Source organism: Misgurnus anguillicaudatus, chromosome 12 (genome assembly GCF_027580225.2).
Source record: "Misgurnus anguillicaudatus chromosome 12, ASM2758022v2, whole genome shotgun sequence".
Lineage (NCBI taxonomy): Eukaryota > Metazoa > Chordata > Actinopteri > Cypriniformes > Cobitidae > Misgurnus > Misgurnus anguillicaudatus.
This window is the reverse complement of record NC_073348.2, coordinates 12,401,465-12,425,011: the sequence shown is the minus strand read 5'-3', so window position 1 is coordinate 12,425,011 and position 23,547 is coordinate 12,401,465. Positions and strand designations below refer to the sequence as shown.

At 42.1% G+C, this 23,547-nt stretch overlaps 1 long non-coding RNA gene across 1 annotated transcript; it reads right to left on the bottom strand.

Annotated features, from left to right (window-relative positions):
- Positions 1 to 17,581: 17,581 nt before the first annotated feature.
- Positions 17,582 to 23,545, bottom strand: LOC141369011 (uncharacterized). The gene is made up of 3 exons (XR_012372470.1): positions 23,376 to 23,545; positions 18,734 to 18,857; positions 17,582 to 18,549 (listed from the first exon to the last, which is right to left on the bottom strand). It is a non-coding gene; the product is annotated as an uncharacterized lncRNA (long non-coding RNA).
- Between the last annotated feature and the right edge of the window lie 2 nt (positions 23,546 to 23,547).

The following is a 23,547-nucleotide window of genomic DNA, read 5'->3' as shown; positions in this document are numbered from 1 at the left end:
TGGTTTACCTTGATGATGTGATTGTCTATTCCCCAGATTTCGATTCTCACCTGCGGCACCTGGAAGAAGTCTTTCAGGCCATGGAAAGGTACGGGCTGAAACTGCAGCCAGACAAATGCCATCTGCTGCGACGAGAAGTCCATTTCTTGGGCCACGTGGTCAGCACAGCAGGAATATCTGTAGACCCTGGGAAGGTATCTGCAGTGAGAGACTGGAACGCCCCGAAGACGGTGAGGCAAGTGCGATCCTTCTTAGGGTTTGTGGGGTATTATAGACGGTTCATAAAGGACTTCTCGAAAATTGCTAAGCCCCTTAACCAGTTACTGGTCGACACAGGTCGTAACCGGGGCCGTGGGACGGCCACAATAGACTGGGATGCACATTGTGAGACCGCTTTTCAGACGTTAAAACAGGAATTGTTGCAGGCTCCTATCTTAGCGTATGCCGATTTCACAAAACCCTTTGTTCTGTACACAGACGCCAGCAATCTTGGACTGGGGGCAGTGTTGGCCCAACGGTAGGACGGAGTGGAGAGAGTCATCGCTTACGCTAGTCGAAGCCTCCATCCAGCCGAGAGGAACGATGCAAACTACAGCTCCTTTAAATTAGAACTGCTGGCATTAAAGTGGGCCGTGAGCGAGAAATTTAAGGACTACCTCTGGGGCGCCAAGGTAACGGTCATCACTGATAATAACCCCTTGGTGCATTTGCAGACGGCGAAGCTGGGAGCTGTGGAACAGCGGTGGGTGGCCCAACTTGCCAACTTTGAGTACCAGCTGCAGTATCGGCCAGGGCGGGAGCACACGAATGCTCTCTCAAGACTGCCCGAAACGGAAGGCCCCAGGGTACATGCGGGCCCGGAAGTAGATAGCCAAGAGGAGGGCTATATGATTGGAGCAGTGGAGGCACCGGGAAGCAGGCAAGAAGTCGTGCCGGAGAATTGGGGTTTGGGACCCCCGTCGGTGGGCGGAGAGGCAGGCCCAGGATCAGGATGTGCGGCTGGTAAGAGAGTGGCTGGAACAGGGCCGACGGCCGACACCAGCTGAGAGGTTGGCACAGACAGACACTGGAAGAAGGCTGTTGAGACAGTGGGACAGGCTGGAATTGAAAGAAGGAGTGCTGTGCAGAATGATTAGTGACCCTAAACTAGGGGAAGAGGTACGTCAGATTGTGGTACCTGCGAACCAGGTGACCGCATTAGTTGCAGCATACCACGACCAGTTGGGCCATCAAGGACAAGATAGGACCGTGTCCCTGTTGCGCAGATTCTTCTACTGGCCTGGAGGCATCGGTGTACGCCTTGATCCAAGCTTGTCCGAGATGCACGCTGTTTAAGTCCAAGCGAGAGGCCCGAGCACCAATGGTACCCATCCATGCTAAAGCCCCCCTTCACATCATGGCCATAGACTTTTTGACGCTGGGCCGACCGAAAGACCGCTACCAGAACATCTTGGTGAGCACGGACCTGTTTACGAAGTACGCTTGGGCAGTCCCCACTCTCGATCAGACTGCAACTACTACCGCCACGGCTCTATGGCGGGCTGTGTATCAGACGTTTGGGTGCCCAGAATTCCTGCACTCCGACCAAGGGGCTAACTTTGAGTCTAGGGTGATCCGAGAGCTCTGCCAGCTGTACGGTTGTACAAAAACTCATACGACTTCATATCATCCCCAGGGGAACGGCGGCTGTGAAAGGTTTAACCAGACCCTGTTGGGGCTACTGGGAACCTTGGACCAGCGACGACAGGACGACTGGGTGAGTGCCTTGCCAAATCTCTTGCAAGCCTATAACAATAGTGTGCATAGTACGATGGAGTATGCCCCCACGTATCTGATGTTCGGCAGGCACGTACGAATGCCCACTGACCTGGTCCTGGGAGTGGCAGGAGGTCAAGAGCTTGCATTTCGCTTACGAGCAGGTATCGAAGAGAATACAGGTGACAGGAGAAAGAAGCAAGCGGCTACATGATCGGACTGCCAGGGATGCCCCCCTGCTGCCAGGAGAGAGGGTACTGGTAAGAAATAATCGGCGGCAAGGAAAAGGGAAACTGAGTGACCGCTGGGAGACCACTACCTATGTTGTTTGTAGGCAACAGAGGCCAGGACAGCCGGTATACACCATCCGGCCTGAAGGAAAGCCTGGCCCTGACCGTGTGGTGCATAGGAACATGGTCCGCCCATGCCCGAATTTCCCTGAGACCGTGGAAGTGGCTCCTGTGGAGCCCGTGCCAGCGGCCCCCTTGGCAGTAGGGTGGGCTGTGGTACCAGGAAGGCCCGGGGTAGCACCACCCCCGGAGGTCCCGAGAGAACCAGAAGCAGCCCCAGAACAGGCTGGGCCCGACTCACCCCTAAGGCGTTCCCAACGGGAGAACCGAGGCCGACCCCCTGCCCGCTATGGTGAGTGGACAACCCGAATAGTCTGGTAGGAAGGGGGGGTTCACCTGCACCCGAAAGGTATATTTTTTTAACCTAGTTTTTTGTAATCCTTAAGGTGTCTAGAAAAGGAATTTTGATGTTCCCCATGCAAATTATTGTCCCATATGGGATTTTTTGTACCATCTTTTGTGACCGTGCTTGATATTCGGCTGTGAAAAATGTCAACTTTAAATCTACATAGAATCTGAACAATACATCCTACAGACACAATCCACCCCATTGTCTCTTAATCTTTGCATAAGGAATTGGTAGATATGAGGATTGTCATGATTACATGATGTATGGTGCATTAAAACTCAAATAAACACAAATAATAAAAAATCTGTGACCTTGGATCAGTGGAACTTCTCCCCTATGGACCCTATTGATATATGTTTTCTAATTTTTGTATTTTTACAGTCTCCAGGATGTCCAAGAAGCAAACGCCGATGATCCCTACTCAAAACATTGTCACATGTTGGTCCAACTGAACATCTTCCATAATAAGGAGTTACTATTCAAACCGTTATTTTGGTATTATATTTATAGAAACAAAAGAGAAAACCACTCATATAGTAAAATGTGTTTATATAGGGTATAACAAATCCCCATTAGAATAAACTGAAATAGAAAAAAGTGATTCTAATCAAAGGTCAAAAGGTCAAGGGCAATGAAGTCTATTCATCATACAGCACGGCTGTTTCTCAATATGCGTTCTCTTGTCCTCGCTCTACGTCATCATTAACAGTCGAAGTTCATTCCAATTCTCAAGAACGCAAGTACAGAGGACGCATGAAAATACCCGGATGTGTTCTTGATATCGAGGATGCATCGAGTGCAGACTTGCGCGCTGAAATCGCTTTACGCCCCAGAAGTCATTGAGGCAAAACAATGGCAGAGGTCAGGTGACCAACAGGAACATCGCACACATCTCAATTCTCATAAGTGCGTTCTGTGTTCTCGCGACCTTTTGAGTTCGTTCTTCCGAGGTCGCCTGGCAAGTTCAATCTCCACAAGGACGTAAGTCCATTCTTTGCGTTCTTGGAATTGAGAAACAGCCCAGGTCTTTATAATCAATCTCTTGCTCCTCGTCGTCTTCACCATCTCCATCCATCTCCTCGACTGTTTCCTCCAGCAAGCCAGTGAGTGAAGTGGGGAGGATAGGTCCACAAGACCACACTGGTTCCAGAGTACCCTCTTCAGTCTTTTCCCAGCCTTGGTCAGGATCATGGAGCTTGGGACACCAGAATATCGGTGTGGCTGCTCTCTTGTAGATGACGGTGGTTGACACAGTTGATGTGTGGGACCAGGTTGTCTCTGCAGGGCGGGAGCCCGGACAGATCCACCTTGGATCTGGTGGTAAGCGTCTCATCCTCTCCAATCATTCTTTTCAGCATGATTTTGAATGTGAAATGAACTGCTTTGCCAGGCTAAAAGTTGGTTAGGAGAACTGTGTGAAGAGTTTTGCAAAAGTGACCTATGTATGGAGAAATGTGTCCTAGCATCTGTAAAAAACTGTAATTGCCATTACATGCTACAGAATATCTGCCTTGAAAAAACTCACTTGAAGGCTGCATGGTACTTGGACTACTCTGCAGCTTTTTCAGAGACCCAACCTTCCCTTTGCCTCTAAAGGTACTTGTAAAGCTTTCCCTGTGAAGATGTAGAGGCCGAGTATTGTGCAGTAGTCTGCCCCCTTACATTCTGCCAGTTCGCTGACATTTAGGATCTGCCTGTGCTTTCCGATCCCAATGTCGACGTAGATGGTCAGCGGGATGGATTGGGCGTGGTGTAGGAGGATAGAGAAAATGTCTGTGTCTGCAGTCCTCACCACAGCCACCTTGTGCCCCAGTTGAGCGGCATACAGCAAGTACAGAACAACCCGGTTGTCAGTCTCTTCCTGGGTTGAATCCAACTGAGGTATCTCACATAGTACTTCTCAGATGGCCATCAGTGTGGTCCTTCGGATGAGACGTTAAACCAAGGTCCTGACTCTCTGTGGTCATTAAAAATCCCAGGATGTCTTTCGAAAAGGGGTGTGCCCCGGCATCCTGGCCAAACTTGCCCGTTGGCCTACTAATCATCCCCCCATACTAATTGGCTATATCACTCTGTCTCCTCTCCAATAATAAGCTGGTGTGTGATGGGTGTTCTGGCGCAATATGGCTGCCGTCGCATCATCCAGGTGGATGCTGCACTTTGGTGGTGGTTGAGGAGAATCCCCCTTTCTTTGTAGCAGGATTAAACCCTTCAGACTCACTATCATTTAACAGTGTTGACTTTATTTTTCCTTAATGTCTTCAAGGCAGCTTCAAACTTGGTAGAGGAGTATATTTTTCAGACTCACCATCGATATCACTCTTCTCTTTTTTGAGGATGATTAGAATGCATCAATTGCAAAACAAGAGAAGCTGGGAAGATGGGCCGGCACTGATACAGTGTGGCACTGGATTACTCCAAACAGCTTTTTTTGTATTTTGGGCTTGCTGGACTTTCTGAAGGCCTTCAGAGTTATTAACCTTCTGACCACACTTATTGCTCTAAGTTTCAAATTGATTCCAATCTAAATAAAAAACTTGGCACAATATTTTAATGTGGAATATGTTTATCAGACACCTGAAGCATTACAAATATACACCAGTTTGAAAAAGACATTATGTAAATGTTCTTTTTTGCTTTTTTTTGGAAATCCAGGGAGGCAACCAATATAGCCAGAAAAGACATACACGTGACAATATTTCAGGTGTGGATCATCAACGTTTGTTTATAAGACATCTTACAGAATGTAAAAATACAAAAGTTAGAAGACATATATCAATAGGGTCCATTAGGGGAGGAGTTCCAGTGATCCAATGTCACAATTTTATTTACATTTTTTTGTGTTTATTTAAGTTCTTATGCATTATACATCATCTAATCATGACAATCCTCATATCTATCAATTCCTCGTGCAAAGACAAAGAGGAAATGGGGTGGATTGTGTCTGTAGAATGTATTGTACAGATTCTATGTTGATTTAAATTTTCCTTTTTCACAGCCGAAAATCAAGCACGGACACAAAAGATGATACAAAAAATCACACATGGGACAATAATTTGCATGGGGAACATAAAAATTCCTTTTCTAGACACCTTAAGGATTACAAAAAACTAGGTTAAAAAAATATACCTTTCGGGTGCAGGTGAACCCCCCCTTCCTACCCTACTCTAGGGACTAGAACGCATTGTGACGATCTTTAGGGGCGGAACCAAAGTTAAGGAAGTTTGGTTCCGCCCGGAAGTGATTCCCACTTTCCAGATTTTCCAGTAAGGAAAAACACCGGAACTTAGCGCGAGAAGGAAATCGGCGGAATTAGACGCAGCTGTGCCTAGTTAACGGGAGCGGCGATGATTGGAGGACACGCCGGGAATATATATATACAAAAAAGCCAAAATTCTCACAATAAAACAGGTTAGTATTTTTGTAGAAAGGATTGGAGAGGATCCCAAAGACTCCAGAATTTGTCATGTTTGTGGTTGAGATCATAAGTTAGTTTCTCCAAGGGGAGAAAGGCTGACAGCTGAGAAATCCACATAGAAATAGTAGGGACCTGAGGTGTAGACCATTTTAATAATATACATTTCTTAGCCAGAAATATAAGGGTTGTAAACAGAGGTTTGAAGTTTGAGTCAAGTAGGTCTTTCAGGAAGGTCATTCAGCAAAAAAATTAGGGGGATAAAATAAAACTTCTTCCTGTTATTTGCTGGATTGCAGAGTGAATTCCTCTCCAAAATGGTTGGATGTGAACACAGGACCAGAATACATGAAAAAATGTGCCCTTACAGGACTTGCATTTAAAACAAAGGTCGGAACAACCTGGGAACATCTTATGCAAGAGAACAGGTGTAAAATAGATTCTGTGGAAGAATTTAAAATTTTGTTCATGTATGGAGATTGAGGTGCATTTTGGAAAAATACCACCACAGATCCTGGACCAATCTTCAGAAGTAAACAGAACTCCTAGGTCCCGTTCCCACAAAGGTTTCAGAGAATCATAAAGTCAGGAATCAGAATGAGCTAGTAAGGTATAAAATTTGGAAATAAGCCCCTTGGAGGAATTAACTGACAATATGGTTTCTTCCATTTCTGATAAGTTGAATTGAAATATGTTTTGCTTTATAAGAGATTCTGTAAAGTGCCGAATTTGAAGATATTTAAAAAAGTCTTCGGAAGGTATATCAAACTCAGTTCTGATTTCTGCGAATGATCTCAAAGTTTCAGACGTAAACAATCCTGAGATATCAGACAGACCTTTAAAACTCCAGTCCAGCAGTCCAATGCTCCTGATCTGAATGGGAAATTCCAGGTTCAAAGCCAGAGGGGAGTGGATGGATATATTTTGAGGGATATTTAAATGTTTTTTCACATCCTTCCAAACCAACAATGTATTATAAACAATCATATTGTCAATAAGAGAGCTTATCTGAATTATATTGTTAATGAACCACAAAGAATCTAATCTTTTAAATGAAGATTTAAAATTAATCCATGGAGTGTCCTGGCTATTCCTAACCCAGTTTGTTATCATTTTGATTTGAGCAGCCCAGTAATAAAGCTGGAAATTGGGTAAGGAGAGACCCCCAAGGTCCCTTGGTTTACAGAGTTTAGAAAAACCAACTCTCTGTTGCTTATTGTTCCAAATAAAACAAGATATGTAGGAGTTCAAAGATTTAAAAAATGATGTAGCTAAGTAGCACGGGAGATTTCGAAAAAGATAGTTTAGTCGAGAAAGTATGTTCATCTTAATGACGTTAACTCTCCCAAGAAGGGAGATTGGTAAAGGTGTTCACTTTTCTAAATCTTTTTTAACTTTTTGAATTGAAGAAGAGTAATTTGCTTCAAACAGATTATTTAAGTATGGAGTGAGGAAAATGCCCAAATATTTAAAGCCTTTTTTAGAAACCTTAAAAGGAAATTGTATCAGAGAGTTGGGATGGGAATCTACTTAAGAACCGGTTCCCAGTGAATTGATTCCTTTGAACCGTAAGCATGCCTGCTTAACGATTCCGCTTATCGGGTCCGCTCGTGGCAAATGTGTCATGACGTCACACACACGCTGTGTTGTTTTGGTTTAGAACGCAGCAAACATTGCATCGGTTTTGGTTATATTTTGTGGTGGGCAGAGCGAGGCTTTGCGAAACACTGAAACAGTTGAATCAGTAACTTATATTTTAAGCGAACATACGACAATACGGTCGCGTTGCAGGAGGTTGCAGGACTGTCGCGTGTTTGATACACTATTACACAACAACACCAGTGAGTCAAACACCAGCGGAGCTAACGGGACACCATCTGTTATAAATGCAGAAGGTAATGTGTTAATGTTAATGTGAGCGTCATTTCATTATGTAAACTTTTACTATACGGATAATATCCGGTGTCATTGTCCATCAAATTGCTGACGGCCAGAGTCTGGCTGGCTTTCACACTGGCTCAGAGAGATTGCAGAAAGTATCTCTCGTGCACCTCTAGCTACTCGGTTTACAGAGGCAGGGAGGAATAAACTGACCGAGGCGAGAATAAACAACTTTCACCAGGCAGTAGAGGCGGACACTACTTAAGTATTTCTATTTAAAAGTACATTTTCAAGTATTTGTATTTTATCAGTGTTTTTGTATTTTTTTGAAAACATACATTCCAAAGCATATTATCGTAATTTTAACTCCACTACATTTCATAATTTCAAGTTTTTGGTTTATATTTAATATTTAAGTACATTAAAAATCTAGTAATGTTTTTTACTTTTACTTAAGTAAAAAGTACTTTTACTCAAGAAAAGTAAAAGTACACAATTTTTATGTAATTATGTATTCAATCAATTTTAATATGCAATATAAATACACAGTATGATTCTATGCTTTAGAATGTAGTGAACATTTTTAGTAAAGTAATTTTTTTCCCAAGACAACACTCTGATAAAGCACAGATGCTTAAAAAATGAAACTAAAATACTCAAGTAGTGTCCACCTCTGCCGAGCAGTGACTAAGTTTGTGGTAAAGGGTTTGCATCCGTTTGCCACAGTAGATGCATCTGCATTTCAGTAGGTTAATTTGCTGTATTTTGTCCAGCATCATATCTTTTCAAAAGAAAATAACAAATGCATGCATGACCAAAAGTTGCATGTTTTATGTCAGTCTAGTTCTGTTTTATTAATTCCTAGTCCTATCATATATTTACTGGTTGAGAAACACTGCCCTAGGCTATAGGTCCCTGGACTTTACTTTAAGAAGTAGCTCACCTACTTTTAAAGGTGCAATTTGTAAGATATTTGCAGTAAAATCTCCAAAAACCACTAGGCCAGTGTTATATATTTTGTCCAGCTGATTACTATCAATATCTGTAATGTTTTCTACTACTTGTAAATCGTGAGAAAATTTCCATTCAAAACATTGACACGGGGCAGTGCAGTCTCCTGTCAATGACGTTAAAATCCATGTGACCCTTTGTCACCGCCTTTACTGACGTAACCCACATGAGAACACTGGTCAAGCTCGAAAAAATAAAATGGCGGCCAAGGAAGCGGCTGGAGCACAAATTTTGTGAAAATAAACGTATATTTTCACTTTTTAAGCATTTTAATTTCATTTCTAGCGAGAAATTAGTATTGTAGTTTTCAAATATGTGATTAGTTATCACAAAGGCGCTCTCTGTTTATATTTCAAACACGCTGCCTTTGAAGTGCGTCGGAAAGCCTTTCTCTGAGCGGCCTTCAGGCCTCCGAGTCCGAAGTCATGTCCTCATGAGGCAGCGAGGCCACAAGTCCTCACAGTCCTCTCAGCCTTGAGGTTTCGGACGCAGCCAGTGTCGTGGACAAATGCGGAACTATGCGCTTGCTTATGAACTTATGGATATCTCTGTACCGTCTGCCGCTGGTTGTGTCAGCTCCTGTAAGCGTACGGGCCAACCAAACGACCCAAGAAGAGTTTGGAACAAAACGAGGGAGGATCAATTTGGTGTTGCATTGTCTGGATAGAGAGAGCTTCACGACAACATTTAACTAGACCGAGATTCTGATCCTGCTTGTGTTTTACGCGATGGGTGAGTTGTTTTGATTCGTAACCCTTCAAAAAAACGTATGCTATTATATTGATCACAACATTAGTGTGTAGATTGTAATCAGCGCGTCTTCCCGCGGACGATATGCACATCAAAAGGTATTGTACAGCAATATAAATGGTCATTTTAAGACACTTCACAATAAGATTTGTACTGTCAATACGTTATGTGAAAAATCATTGTAAGTTGAAAACTTAATTCTGAGCTGTGTTTACCATCGAATTTGGATTAATACTGTAATATCAATATGACTAACAATTTCGTTTTGAACATCACATATAAACTTACATAATAAAATAAACGATGTCATCAAACGCAACATTTATAACACTTGATTACCTTATCCATCAACGTGATTTCTCGTTCTCATCTGATTGATGGCTAAAGTTAAAGACTAAAAATCCCATAATTCCACGCACCTTCAGAGCGTCAGTAAACAACATCATTGTCTTTGTTTGATCTGGCGCCATCTTTCGGCACATAAATAGTACAAATTGTATCTTTAAGTTTGTTCTGCTACACATAATGTGTGTATACTCTGTTCTGTGTCTTCTGAACAGATATTAAAGCGAGTTAATACAAAGATACAAATTTGTACTTATTCCCTCACCCAATGAGAATCGATAAGAGAATCGATAAGGAATCGGATCGATAAGCAACACCGATAATGGAATCGGAATCGTTAAATTCTTATCAATTCACATCCCTAGTTATGAGAGTAATTAAAAGACATAGAAACAGATTTTTCGATATTGACCTTATAACCTGATACATTACTGAATCTGAATTAAAAACTGCAGGAGTAGAAGTCTGCAAATTCTCTAGGTATAAAAGGACGTCATCCACGTACAGAGAGATGACGTGTTTTTTCCCTTTAATTTTAATTCCGGATATATCAGGATTGATCCTGATAGACTCTGCCAGAAGTTCAATGAATAAAGTAAACAATAAAGGTGATAGAGGACATCCCTGTCTGCAACCTCTAAGTACTGGAAAGCTTTCAGAAATTAGACCGTTTGTATTAACAGAGGCAACAGAATCTGAATAAAGATACTTAATAACATTAATAAATTTAGAACTTAATCCAAATTTTTCCAAAACCAAAAATAAGAAGGGCCACTCCACGCGGTTGAAAGCCTTTTCGCCGTCCAAAGATTATGAAAGATAATATCATTGATGCCTTTTTTTGAATACGAAAATAATGTATAGCATTAAGAGCACGACGTTATCCGAACCATGCCTAGATTTCACAAAGCCTGCTTTATCGGGATTTATCACCTTGGGAAGAATAGATTCCAATCTACAAGCCAGAACTTTTGCAATTATCATATAGTCCACATTTAGAAGGCTAATAGGCCTATAAGATGAGCAGTCTAGATGTTTTTTTTATCTTTTTTTAAAAGTAAACTAATTGAAGCATGTCTCCATGATGGGGGAACTTCACCTTTCCAGATGTCATTAATCACAGGCATGAGAATCAGGTGGATACTAGACCAGAATTTAAAAAACAATTCCAATGGGAATTGACAGACTGACGCTTTTGAATCAGAACTATATAGAGATTTATAGAATTCCTTGAAAGTGTTATTTATGAATAAAGGGTCACTCGAAGTGACACCAAATACATTTTGTATCTTATTAATTGACCGGTCATTATTTTGTTTTTTTAATTGATATGCCAGTAACCGAGTGGATTTATTGCCAAATTCGTAATATTTTTGTTTAGTAAAGAGCAAAAGCTTCTGAATATTGGAGGTGTGATTCATATTTAGCTTAGCTCTTGCATTCACTAAAACATTTAAGTTCGAAACAGTAGGAAATTGCTTATGTATTTGTTCCAATCTGGTTACCTCAATTTCAAGGCTTCTCCTATTAATATCTTTGGCTTTTTTAAGATGAGAGGTATAAGAGATAAGATAACCGCAAAAAGTGGCTTTGGCTGCGTACCTGATCATTGCAAGAGACACTGGAGAGGGGATGTCCATATCGAAAGCGCTTTCACGCAGCTGTACGTGGTTTTGATTAATAAACGGCCCGACAACCAAGCACGGGGCGGAACTTTCGCTTTTAACCAAAACTGAAGCGGTCTTATGAACAGCATTCCCAACGGTATTAGTGGGGATGCTGCTGCCATCAGACCCAGCATTTTTTGGAATCGTTTGAGAGGGAGATGTGAACCCACTTTGAACGATGCCGCCTCGCGTCTGACCATGAGCGCTCATTCCTGTGTAGGCCATGCCCGCATCTTTAACGAGTCGAGCGTCATGCCTAAGAACGCAATTCGCTGGGTGGGGGTAAACAAACTCTTCTGGAGGTTGATTTTGAACCTTAAATTCTCCAAATGCTGGAGTACAATGGTCTTGTGCGCAATAATTTCCCTCTCTGACTGGGCTAGAATAAGCCAAATCGACGAGGTAATTCAATATGCGGATGCCGCTCTGTCTGAGAGGGGCGAGAGCCCCATCCGCACATTTGGTAAATGTGTGTGGTGCCAGAGATAATCCGAAGGGCAGAACTTTGTACTGGTATGCTGTCCCATCGAACGCGAATCTTAGTAATGGCCTGTGACGTGGTGCTATCGGAATGTGAAAGTAAGCGTCTTTCAGATCCACTGATATGAACCAATCGCCCGGTCGAATTAGCGCCATGATTCATCTGGCTGTAAGCATTTTGAATGGCCGTTTGGCAAGAGCGCGATTCAAAACGCGTAGATCCAATATCGGTCTGAGGCCGCCGTCTTTCTTTGGAACGAGAAAATAACGACTGTAAAAGCCTGATTTGCTTTGATCCGCCGGGACCGTCTCTATCGCGTCTTTTAGTAATAAAGAACGCACCTCTTCCCTGAGGTTCTGCATGCTATCGTCTGGGACAGTGGTGTAGAGAACGCAGCGAAACCGGGGTGGTCTCCGAGTGAATTGAAGTGAATAACCGTGTTGGACCACGTTTAGAATCCAGCCTGGCATACCGGGGGTGGATTGCCAAACGTGAATATTGACGGCGAGCGTCAATATGCTTATGGACGGTAAGCCGTGTGTGTGTGTGTGTGTGTGTACAGAGGAAATTTGCTCTTTTTGTGAAAAGGTAAAAAATTGTTTTCGCTGTGGGGGTGTGTCCAGCGCCCGAGGGGACTGAAACACGCAGAACTTTTGAGTGCGGGCCGGCTAAAGCGGGACCAGAGCCTCTTTTCCTCCTCAGACTCTCTTCAGGGAGGCGGCGGTGGCGCCGGGTCCAGCGTGATCCGAGGGCGGGGACCGCGGCGTTGAGGCGGGCCAGCCGATCGTGCAGGACGCTGGCGCTTGACCTCCGGTTCAGCTCTCTGCTGGGGTTGAACTGGCGCTGACTTAGGGCGTTGAGTTGGCGGCGGTTTTGGGCAGCCGGTCTCAGATGCTGAGGCGGATCGTTTAGGAAGGAAATGCCGCATAGCCTGCGACGATTTCTATGCCTCAGTGAAGCGCTGGGTGAAACCCTCCACAGCAGAGCCGAAGAGCCCCGACAGCAATACGGGCGAGTCAAGAAGGGCAACCCGATCCGAATCCTTGATCTCCGTCAGATTCAGCCACAGATGTCTCTCCAGAACAACCAGGCTGGCCAAGGCTCTTCCTACAGCTTGAGTGGTGACTTTAGTAGCGCGGAGGGCCAAGTCAGTCGTGCTGCGCAGATCTTTAAAGGTTGACGGGTCCGGGCCTGTCTCGTCCATATCACGGAGGAGTTTTGCCTGGTATACCTACAGCACCGCCATCGTATGGAGAGCGGATGTGGCGTTGCCGTCGGCGATGTAAGACTTCGACGCCAGGGTTGATGTCAGACGGCAGGGCTTTGACGGAAGGCTCATCTTCGCCCTCCATCCGCCGGCTGAAGATGGGCAGAGGTGGGCGGCGACAGATTCCTCGAGCGGCGGCATCTTAGTGTAGCCGTGTTCATCGGCGCCATCCACTACGGAGAGGACGTGGGAGATGGCGCTCTGCGCTCGGGTGGAGTGAGGAGCACGCCAGGCTTTGGTGAGCTCCTGGTGAACCTCCGGAAAGAACGGCGCCTGCCGTTGGCGGGATGATTTACAGCACCCGGGCTGCAGATACCACTCATCCAGCCGGCTGAGTTGAGGCTCTGACGGCGGCGACCACTGAATGTCGAGCTCCGCTGTAGCTCCGTCAAAATGCGGATGAGCTCAGAGTCGTAAGGACGCAACTCCGTTGGTTCTTCAGCGGCGGCGGCGTGGGCGTCGTCATCCGAAGCCGCCCAATTCTCCAACTCCTCAGAGGATGACATCATCTCCACATTGTCACCGGACATTGAGCACTCGGCAGGGGGCGTTGGTCCTCATGGACGAAGGTGACAGGATGACGGCGGGGAGACAGAGCACGCGGGGGATGAGCTGGCGTAGACTCGGTCTCGGGGCGTTTTTTAACTTCACGGCTCCGCTGCTGTTTAGGCGGGAGAGCACGGGAAGCCTTCCTTTTGAAGATGTCGAGGCGGGAGCGCAGCACCGCGATGGGAAGCCGTTCGCAGTGGGCGCAGCCCGCCTCGGTGAGTACGGCCTCAGCGTGGGCAGGACCCAGACAGATGACGCACTCTTTGTGGAAATCCTCCACAGGCAAAGGGGCTCGGCCTGAGCCGCAATGCCGAAGCGACATTATCTCAATGCGCTTTTGCTCTTTTAGATGAAATTCGCTCTTTTATGCTCAACCGGAAAGCGGCAGGGGAACACGCTGGCGTGTAGTAATCCGCTGCAGTGCTCAGATCGACGGCGGGTAAGGGCTTCTTCTTCGGAGCAGCGAGAAGGTTCGCGCTGAAGGAGAAAGTAATGAGCTCTTGAAGTATTTCCCCGGGCTTATATAAGGACGTGTGCCACACCCCGCGCGGGCTCAAACGTCATTGGTCTGTATTTTCTACAGATGTTAACCAATAGGCTTCAGTCACGGAGTAAACAGAAGTTTCCCCCATAGCGTCAGCTAACTGACGCAATGCCAAGTGAACCGTATTGAAAGGGAACTAATCCAGTACGATGAATGTTCACCCACAGACTGTTTTAAATGGGGTTGGATAAATATTTTTTGCTTTGGTGTGTGTGATTTTGATGACAGATGTAGGTTATAGTTTGAGTTTACAGTTTGACAAAAGCACAATGTTTTGTTTTATTGCGACTGTACACACATAAACAAACTCTTTGCAGTTTGAATGATGTCCCATATGAACAAAATGACGGAGTATGTATTGTTTTTAAGTTTCCACTGTTCAATCGCGGTCGTGCGTCTCTCTCTCTCCCACACACACACGCACGCACGCACACACACACACACATCACGTCTCTCTCTAACAATAGTTGCGCATTACGTTCATTTTCATGCAAGATTTATTTATTTTTATGTTGTGTTATATTATAATGTCACGTGTCATGCTACTACTGGCACTTACAGGACCTCTTGCTGATGTGAAGCTAACTCTGTGAAGTCTGTCCCTCATCATGACCAGGCTGTGGATGCTCAGGGTAGGCTCGCGAATTCCGGGAATCCGTGGACAAATCACAGCTAGTAGGCCGACTCTTCTTCCTCGTTTTTTTTACGTAGCAGCATATAAGTGATCGTATAAGTGCCCCTGCTGTTGGCTATTCATATTGCGTTTTTAGACTTTTTTGGCGACGGCCCTTTGTTGAACGGCCGTTCTGGACTTTTCCAGAACGCACAGATTGCCAATCCGTCCCTGTTTAAAAGAGATGTATTAAACTTCCAACTTGAGATTCTAGGAATATTGAAAGCAGGATTAATTTGCAAGCCTACTGCTGCATGATCTGATAGGGCGATAGAGTCAATGTAACAAGATTGAACTGCATGTAAAAATTGTTTAGGAAGAAAAAAATAGTCTAGCCTGGATTATGAATTGTGAGGGTGAGAGTAAAATGTATAATCTCTCACTTTAGGATTTAATTGACGCCATACATCTATTAAACCAGAGTCTGAACATAGATTGTTGAGCACCTTAGATGATTTCGATACCTGTGGGGATGAGGATTTGTCTAACGAGGCATTCATTATACAATTGAAGTCTCCAGCTAAGAAACCTAAACCTTTACAATGGTAAGTGAACAGTAAGATTATCTGAGATATAAAGTTAGGGGAATCATAATTTGGAACGTTAAGAATAGTTACATGGTGATTGAGGATTGAACCAGTGATCATAATAAATCTCCCTTCATGATCTGATTCCTTATGTTCTTTATTAAAAGGTAGTTTTTTTATAAGAATAGCTACTCCTCTTTTGTTCTGTGAGTGAGAGGAAAAATAGACTTGACTCACCCAATCTCTCCCGAGCTTTAAATGTTCAATGTCGGATAATTTTGTTTCCTGAAACAGTACTACGTCGGGTTTTTGTGTTTTCAGATGAGTTAAGATTTTTTTTCCTTTTAATTACATGACCAATCCCTTGAACGTTCCAAGTAATAAGTTTAAGTGAACCAGGCATAAGGGGTATGAGTTAAACGCACAGATAAAACAAACATTTTTGGTATAGTGAGATGACAGAGAGCTGGCTTACAACAGACAAATAAAATATAAAAAAACAACTTGCAGCGCACACCCACCCCGACTCTGTCCCCAAACGACAGAGTAAAATTCCCCAAAATTAAATCCACAAATATAGTAAACAAACTTCAAACTCAATTTAAAGAGCACCATAACAGGTCGGACGTCGACCAAGAACAGCCAAACCAAACAATTATTAGAAACATAAGAACCCAACTGAGAAAAGTGAGTCAACAGGGAAAGCAAATGAAATATGGTAAACGGTGAGCTAACTTATGTTTGAAATTAAATCCAACCTTACCATATGTGTATTCTCAATAAAGTTAGCTCCGGTAAATATAGTCAAAAGAAAGTAAGAGATATTAACAGGGACTCACTTAAATCAAGTCAGAATTCCCATACAAACGTGAATAAAATTTCTCAAGTAAGAGTTTCCAAGAAGGCGGTGGCGGATTCAGGGGTATCAAAAAGACGAATTTGCCCTTTGTGGAGACAGCGGAGCCGCGCCGGATAAGCGAATCCGCGGTACATACCACAACGTGCCATCAATTTTCCCACAGAGTCAAACTCACTGCGTTTGCGCAGGACCTCCGCCGAAAGGTCGGAGTAAACCCTTAATTTGGATCCATTGTAGAGGATGTCGCGCTTCTTCATAGCTGCCCTGAGAACCGCTTCTTTCTGAGAATATCGGAGGAATCGCACTAGAATACTTCTCGGCGGTTTGTTAGCGTCCGGGCTGGGGACCAGGGCGCGATGGGCACGTTCAATTTCCAGAGAAGGAAAGTCAGCAGGCAGGCCAACTAAAGGTGCAATGGACGATTGGAGAAAGTCCGCGAGTGAAGTGGAACCCTCCGCTTTCTCCGGGAGATTGACAATTTATAAATTCTTCCGACGTCCGCGGTTCTCCAGGTCACACAGATACACAGATACACTGTCTTTTGCATAGCTGTTATTTGGGCGCTGTGGTTTTCGCAATTATCCTTTGTAGTAGAGATCCGAGTTTCAGCCTCATCCATTCACCTTTCCACATCTGTTGCCCGATTTGATAAATTGGAAAGAGAAAGCTCAACCGATGGATGTTTTAATGTCACCCAAGGTAATGCTTATCGTCTCTAAGTGAGCATCAACAGATTCATCCATGTTATTGACGCGTGAAGCAACAGATTTTTTTTCGTCAAAATCTGATCCATGGTTGCCGTGCCGGTGGCATCCGAGGGTCCAGTTTCGCCGTGCTGATCCTCGCTATTCGAGCAAGCGGTCAATTGAGTCAACGTTTTCTTCCTCCCAGTGGAGGGACCGGGCGTCGAAAATATAGGAAAATCTTTATCACGAGGAGGTTTAGGCATCCTTGAGATAAAAATTGCCAAAAATGACATTTGTTTGGGGTAAAAGCGGATTAAATACTTGGTTTAGCAGGGAGCGAGGTCTCAAGCGTCCATATTGCTCCGGGTCACATGGCCACCCCACCAAAAAAAAAAAATAGAATTTTAATCCCAACAAGAAGTTATTAATCCCAACCACATGACACACGTGTTTAAAGATTAGATTAAATTAACTTTATTAATCCCCAAAGGGAAATTTACAAAAAACACAATAATAAATTGTATAAAAATACAAAAAAATTAAAAATTTCAAAACAATTACAACAGTTTGTACACAATGATCTGAGCAACTACATTATACCACACCACACTGGTTTAGTTTCGAGCATAAGGTACACATTCCACATCAATACACAATCAATTTACTACCTTGAATAGCACTGGTTGTAAAATCTAATGGCTGTTGGTAAAAAAGGCCTTATACTGCACTATTAAAGGGTTAAGAAAATAAAAATAAATGGCCAGGCTGTATGGTTTCAGTAGGAACCTTAAACATCCACAGAACCTTTATGTCAATTAAAAAGGTTCTTTGTTGTGGTAAAAGGTTCTTCAGACTATAGACTGTTTCATCAGATGCACACGCGTTGTCGAAATTACGTGCTTGGCCCAAAGTTAACTTCAGGTCTGTGTTTGTTTAATGGTCTGACTAGTGGGTAAATCAAAACAAATACCTTTCATAAAAACCTTTTGGTTTCCTAAAAACGAGGAAAAATGGCGAGCATGGATCACTGCTGTGCAAAGAGAGGTTAGGCAGCCAATGTGTAGCTAGCATTGCATACATACATTTAAAACTGTAAGGTTAGCTCAGTGTAATGGTTGATACGCTTTAGCTATGACTTGAACTAAGGTTATTTACTTTATATTTACTTAGCTTGTTATCAGAAATAATCTGCTCTAGAGGGACTTCTAGTCTACCGGAAGTTAATTTTGGGCCATGAAAGCAGTTTGTTTATGTTGTTGCTACTGAAACCGTCCACAAAAGATAATTAAGAAATGGTACTTTAAAGCTTTAAAGAACTTAAAAAGTTCCTTGGAGAACCCAAAAAAAGGCTGCTCTGTGGCATTACTGTGAGCAACCCTTTTAGATCTAAACTCAATTTTTCTGCTAATCGACGCAATCAGTCTGATTCCTCTGTTACACCTTAAAGTACAAAAAAGAAAAAGTTATTATTTGTATGAATATCATGCATTAATTGTATAGTAGTAGTTAATAGTAATAGTATGCATTACAAAAGATTATTAATCTATTCTTTTCAAATAATACATACTGTATACTAAAATAATTATTTTATTTAAAATATTATTTATCCTTATAGTCTACATACTTCAGAAATACAGAGACTTTCCAACGATTCATCTTCCACCCTTTTCTCTTCCTCTAATGACTTCTCAGATTTCTCATGTTCACTTTTAGTTAACAATTTTTTGAACCAGTTTCCACTGTCAAGTCTGTAAGAGAGAGTTAGAAGAAATAGACATGTAACATTAAAAATATTAATTTGTTAACATTATGTAATTAATGTGATAACATGTATTGTTTTTCATTTATTTGTTTTAAACAATTTTAACATATTTTACTTTTAAATATAAAAAAAAATGTCAAATGTTTTCAAAAGTTTGCACATCGGTCATAGAAATGAACAGCCAAAACACAAAAACGGCCCCTTAGTGTTAACATAATTTACTTTCTGATGAACCTCAATATTATCAATCATCAGCTAAAGGCAACATGAATTGATTAATGCATATTTTTTCTTTAGTCATTCATAGTACTTTTGTTTTGACACAAGATTTTTAAAACAGACAAAGACTGCTGGACTTGGGGAGTGAGCATATAAAATACAAATTCTTAATTCTTTTAACAAATATTTGACACATGGTGAAAGATCATAGCATCTGTGGTTCATAAAAGTAACCTGTGTGTGTGTATTTGAGAGATTACTCAAGAGTACTATAGACATTGTGTGGAATTTTATTTAATTTCATCCTACCATTTTATTTCTTATATAAAACTAATAAAGAATATTTAGATCATTGGTTAAATATCTATTTTTATCCTATCTAGTTATTCTAATCTACATTACTCTAATCTATTTACATTAACCGGTAAATGCAGAAACTCATTTGGAAACCAATGTCGACCGAGCAGGTAAAGTAGCCCTTGGGGCTGTAAGTAGAGCGGTCGGTAGGCTTCGACGCAACTTAACCCTCAATCGGTCCTTGGGGTCAATATGACCCCAAACGACATTTCATTGGTTAACAAAAAAGGTTCCCTTCATCTCAGAGATGTAAAACTTTGTGACTTTTCCTAAATAATCTATCTTTACATGCACAAAAAAACTGGGCTTGATTCGGTTGTTCTAAAGGTATGTAAAAAATTTTTTTATCAATCTGTCCCTTGGGGTCAATATGACCCCAATTGAAAGTGAATGGGAAATGCAAAAAAATGTACTTTTTTTCCATTTGTCAAAAAATAAATATCAATAAATCCAGCATAAATCTGAAAGTTTTGACACAGAAATGAAGGCCTGGTACTTGTGCACAAATGCAATGCAAAAAACACATGCTCACACAAACACACACAAATACACACACACACAAACACACACAGGTGTGACTGCCACAGAGAGCATTTGTGTGGAATTTGGCAAATAAAATCAGTCACAAATGCAGAAAATAACACATAAAGGGGTGTGACATAATGCACACACATGTACACTCACAAACACGCTCACACACGCATGCACGCACGCACGCACGCACGCACACACACACACACACACACACACACACACAAACACACACACATGCTCTTTCTCTCTCCTTCTCATGCACACTCTCTCACACACTCTCTCTCTCACACACACACATGCGCGCGCGCACACACACACACAAACCCACACACACACACAAACCCACACACACACACATACAAACCCACACACGCACACACAAACACATACAAACACACGCAGACAAACGCACACACGCATGACTACCACAGAGAGCATTTTTATAAAATTTGGCAAATAAAATCAGTCACAAATGTAGAAAAATGATACAAAGGGGTGTAACCTAATGCACGAACATGTACACTCTCTCTCTCACACACACAAACACACACACACACAGACACACTCACATGCTCTCTCCCTCTGCCTCTCACACACATTCTCTCAAGCACACATGCTTGGCTCTCTCTCTCTCTCTCCCTCTCTCTCTCTCTCACACACACACACACACACACACACACACGTGCGTGCACACACACACACACACACACACACACACACACACACACACACACACACACACACACACACACAGACACACACAGACACACACTTACACTCAGTCAAATTTCTATGGCATTTTTTAAAAACAGACATTTCAAAATGCATCAAAAACTATAAAAAAATTACTATTTGACATAATATTTGTTTTTAATATCCTTTCTAATGTTTATATTAACATAAATGTACAAAATGTATCACAAAAGTAATGATTTGAGCAGTTGTCCACATCCAGGAAAATGAATGGGTCTCTATGGGAATCTGCCGGTCTAAATTATTTAATTCCTACACTGTAATTCTCTTATGTTTTTTTCTAAAAACCAATGCCTGAATTCAACACCCCACACCTATATTAATATCTAAAAACAATTTAAATCAAATTTAGATAATAATTTATGTGAATTTTCATAAAAATTTGATATTTTTCAGGAAAGCAAATTGTGTGGTTGAGGATTTTAGTGGTAAACAGGTACAAAACTACTTCAAATCTCTCAAAACACAGCTTTATTGTATAGATGAGAAGTAAACAAAAAAAATGATATATTATTTGTATTATTGAAAATGTATATTTTTCTTACAATTATGCTTTCAATTTTGGGGTCATATTGACCCCAAGGGCCAGAAGTGTAAACAGAAAACGAGGAGCGTTTGAGGGTTAAAGGAATATTCCATTTTCTTGAAAGAAAAATCTAAATATTTTACTCTCCACCATGTCATCCAAAATGTTGATGTCTTTCTTTGTTCAGTCGAGAAGAAATTATGTTTTTTGAGGAAAACATTGCAGGATTTTTCTTATTTTAATGGACTTTAATGGACACCAACACTTAAAGGGATAGTTCGGCCAAAAACGATATTAAACCCATGATCCACTCACCCCCAAGCCGTCCGAGTTGCATATGTCCATCGTTTTTCAGACAAACACATTTTCGGATATTTTAGAAAATATTTTAGATATTTCTGTTCATTAAATGTTATGTTATGGGGTCCAGCAATAGTTCACGACCTACAAGTCCAAAAAAGTGCGTCCATCCTTCACAAATAAAATCCAAACGGCTCCAGGATGATAAACAAAGGTCTTCTGTGGGTAATCCGTGCGGTGTTTTTGTAGAAATATCCATATTTAAAATGTTATTAACTTTATAAACTAGCTTCCGGCAGCGCCGCCACTTTGGAGTGATGCGCATTCAGGATGAGAGCTTACGCAGCGTACAGAGTTTCTCTGCTGCTGCTCGGTGCCCCCGCCCTCCGAATTTGTCATACGTCACTAAGAAAAGTGCGTACACTACGCTAATCCTCTCTCCTGAGTCTAAGATGGCGGCGCTACCGGAAGCTGGTTTATGGGGTTGATAACATTTTAAATATGGATATTTCTACGGGGACCCCGCGCGGATTGCCCACAGGGGACCTTTGTTTGTCATCCTGGAGCCGTGTGGATTTGATTTGTAAAGGATGGACGCACTTTTTTGGACTTGAAGGTCGTGGACTATTGCTGGACCCCGTGACATAGCATTTAATGAACGGAAATATCTAAAATATTTTCTAAAGTATCCGAGAATGTGTTGGTCTGGGGAACGATGGACGTGTGCGGCTCGGACAGCTTGGGGGTGAGTGGATCATGGGTTTAATATCGTTTTTGGCCGAACTATCCCTTTAACACTTAACTCAACACGTAACAGTTTTTTTCAACGGAGTTTCAAAGGATTATAAACGATCCCAAACGAGGCATAAGGGTCTTATCTAGCAAAACGATTATCATTTTTGACAAGAAAAAAAAAAATGCTCTTTTAAACCACAACTTTTCGTCTAGCGTTTCGCTAGATAAGACCCTTATGCCTCGTTTGGGATTGTTTATAGTCCTTTGAAACTCTGTTGAAAAAAACTGTTAAGTGTTGAGTTAAGTATTAAATGTTAAGCTCTATTAAAGTCCATTAAAATGAGAAAAATCCTGCATGTTTTCCTAAAAAAAAACATAATTTCTTCTCGACTGAACAAAGAAAGACATCAACATTTTGGATGACATGGTGGTGAGTAAATTATCTAGATTTTTCTTTTAAGAAAATGGACTATTCCTTTAAGAAGTGTGGTTGTAGCCGCTAAGAGGCTGCTCGGGTTGCAGCAGCAGTAAAATTCGTCCAGTTAAAAGGGTCCTGGGGGACCACAGTCCTGCAGAGTTTAGCTCCAACCCTAATCAAGCACACCTGAACTTCATTTGCAAGTGATACTGATAACTTTATTGCTTGATTAGGATTGGAGCTAAACTCTTCAGGACTGTGGCCCTCCAGGACCAGAACTGCCCACCCCCGAGTTAGACAAAGCTAGTCAGACCACCGACAAAGCTAAAATAAGCCTTGAACGCAACTAAGATTATGTAATAAACCATCTTATTATTATTACATCACTTCGTCTCCTGCCTGCTGTTTTCTTACTAATTTCTGTATTTGCATTGTGGCTTCACTTACAACAGAATTAACATTTTGAGTAATGGACTGAGTCATTTTTCCCTGAATGGGAAAGATCTAGTGAACTAGATCTAAAATTGGATCTTTAGTATCTAACCATTTTGGACGTAGCCATAGTTGGAATAATCATTTTGGTGTTGTCAGCAGCATGGAAGTCGGCACGATCTATCAGGGGTAAATTCTTGTATAAGCACAAAGAGAGATGTTCACTTTACCTTAGGTTACAGCTTGATCTTTTAAGCACTTCAGTTAGCTGCTTCTTTGATGAGACTTCTATGTTATTGTTACTTAGATCAAGTTCCTTTAATACAGACATTGCTTTTGATGTAGCCAACAAACCAACATCTTTAATTTTACAATCATTTAGGCTAGAAAGAAAAACAAAAA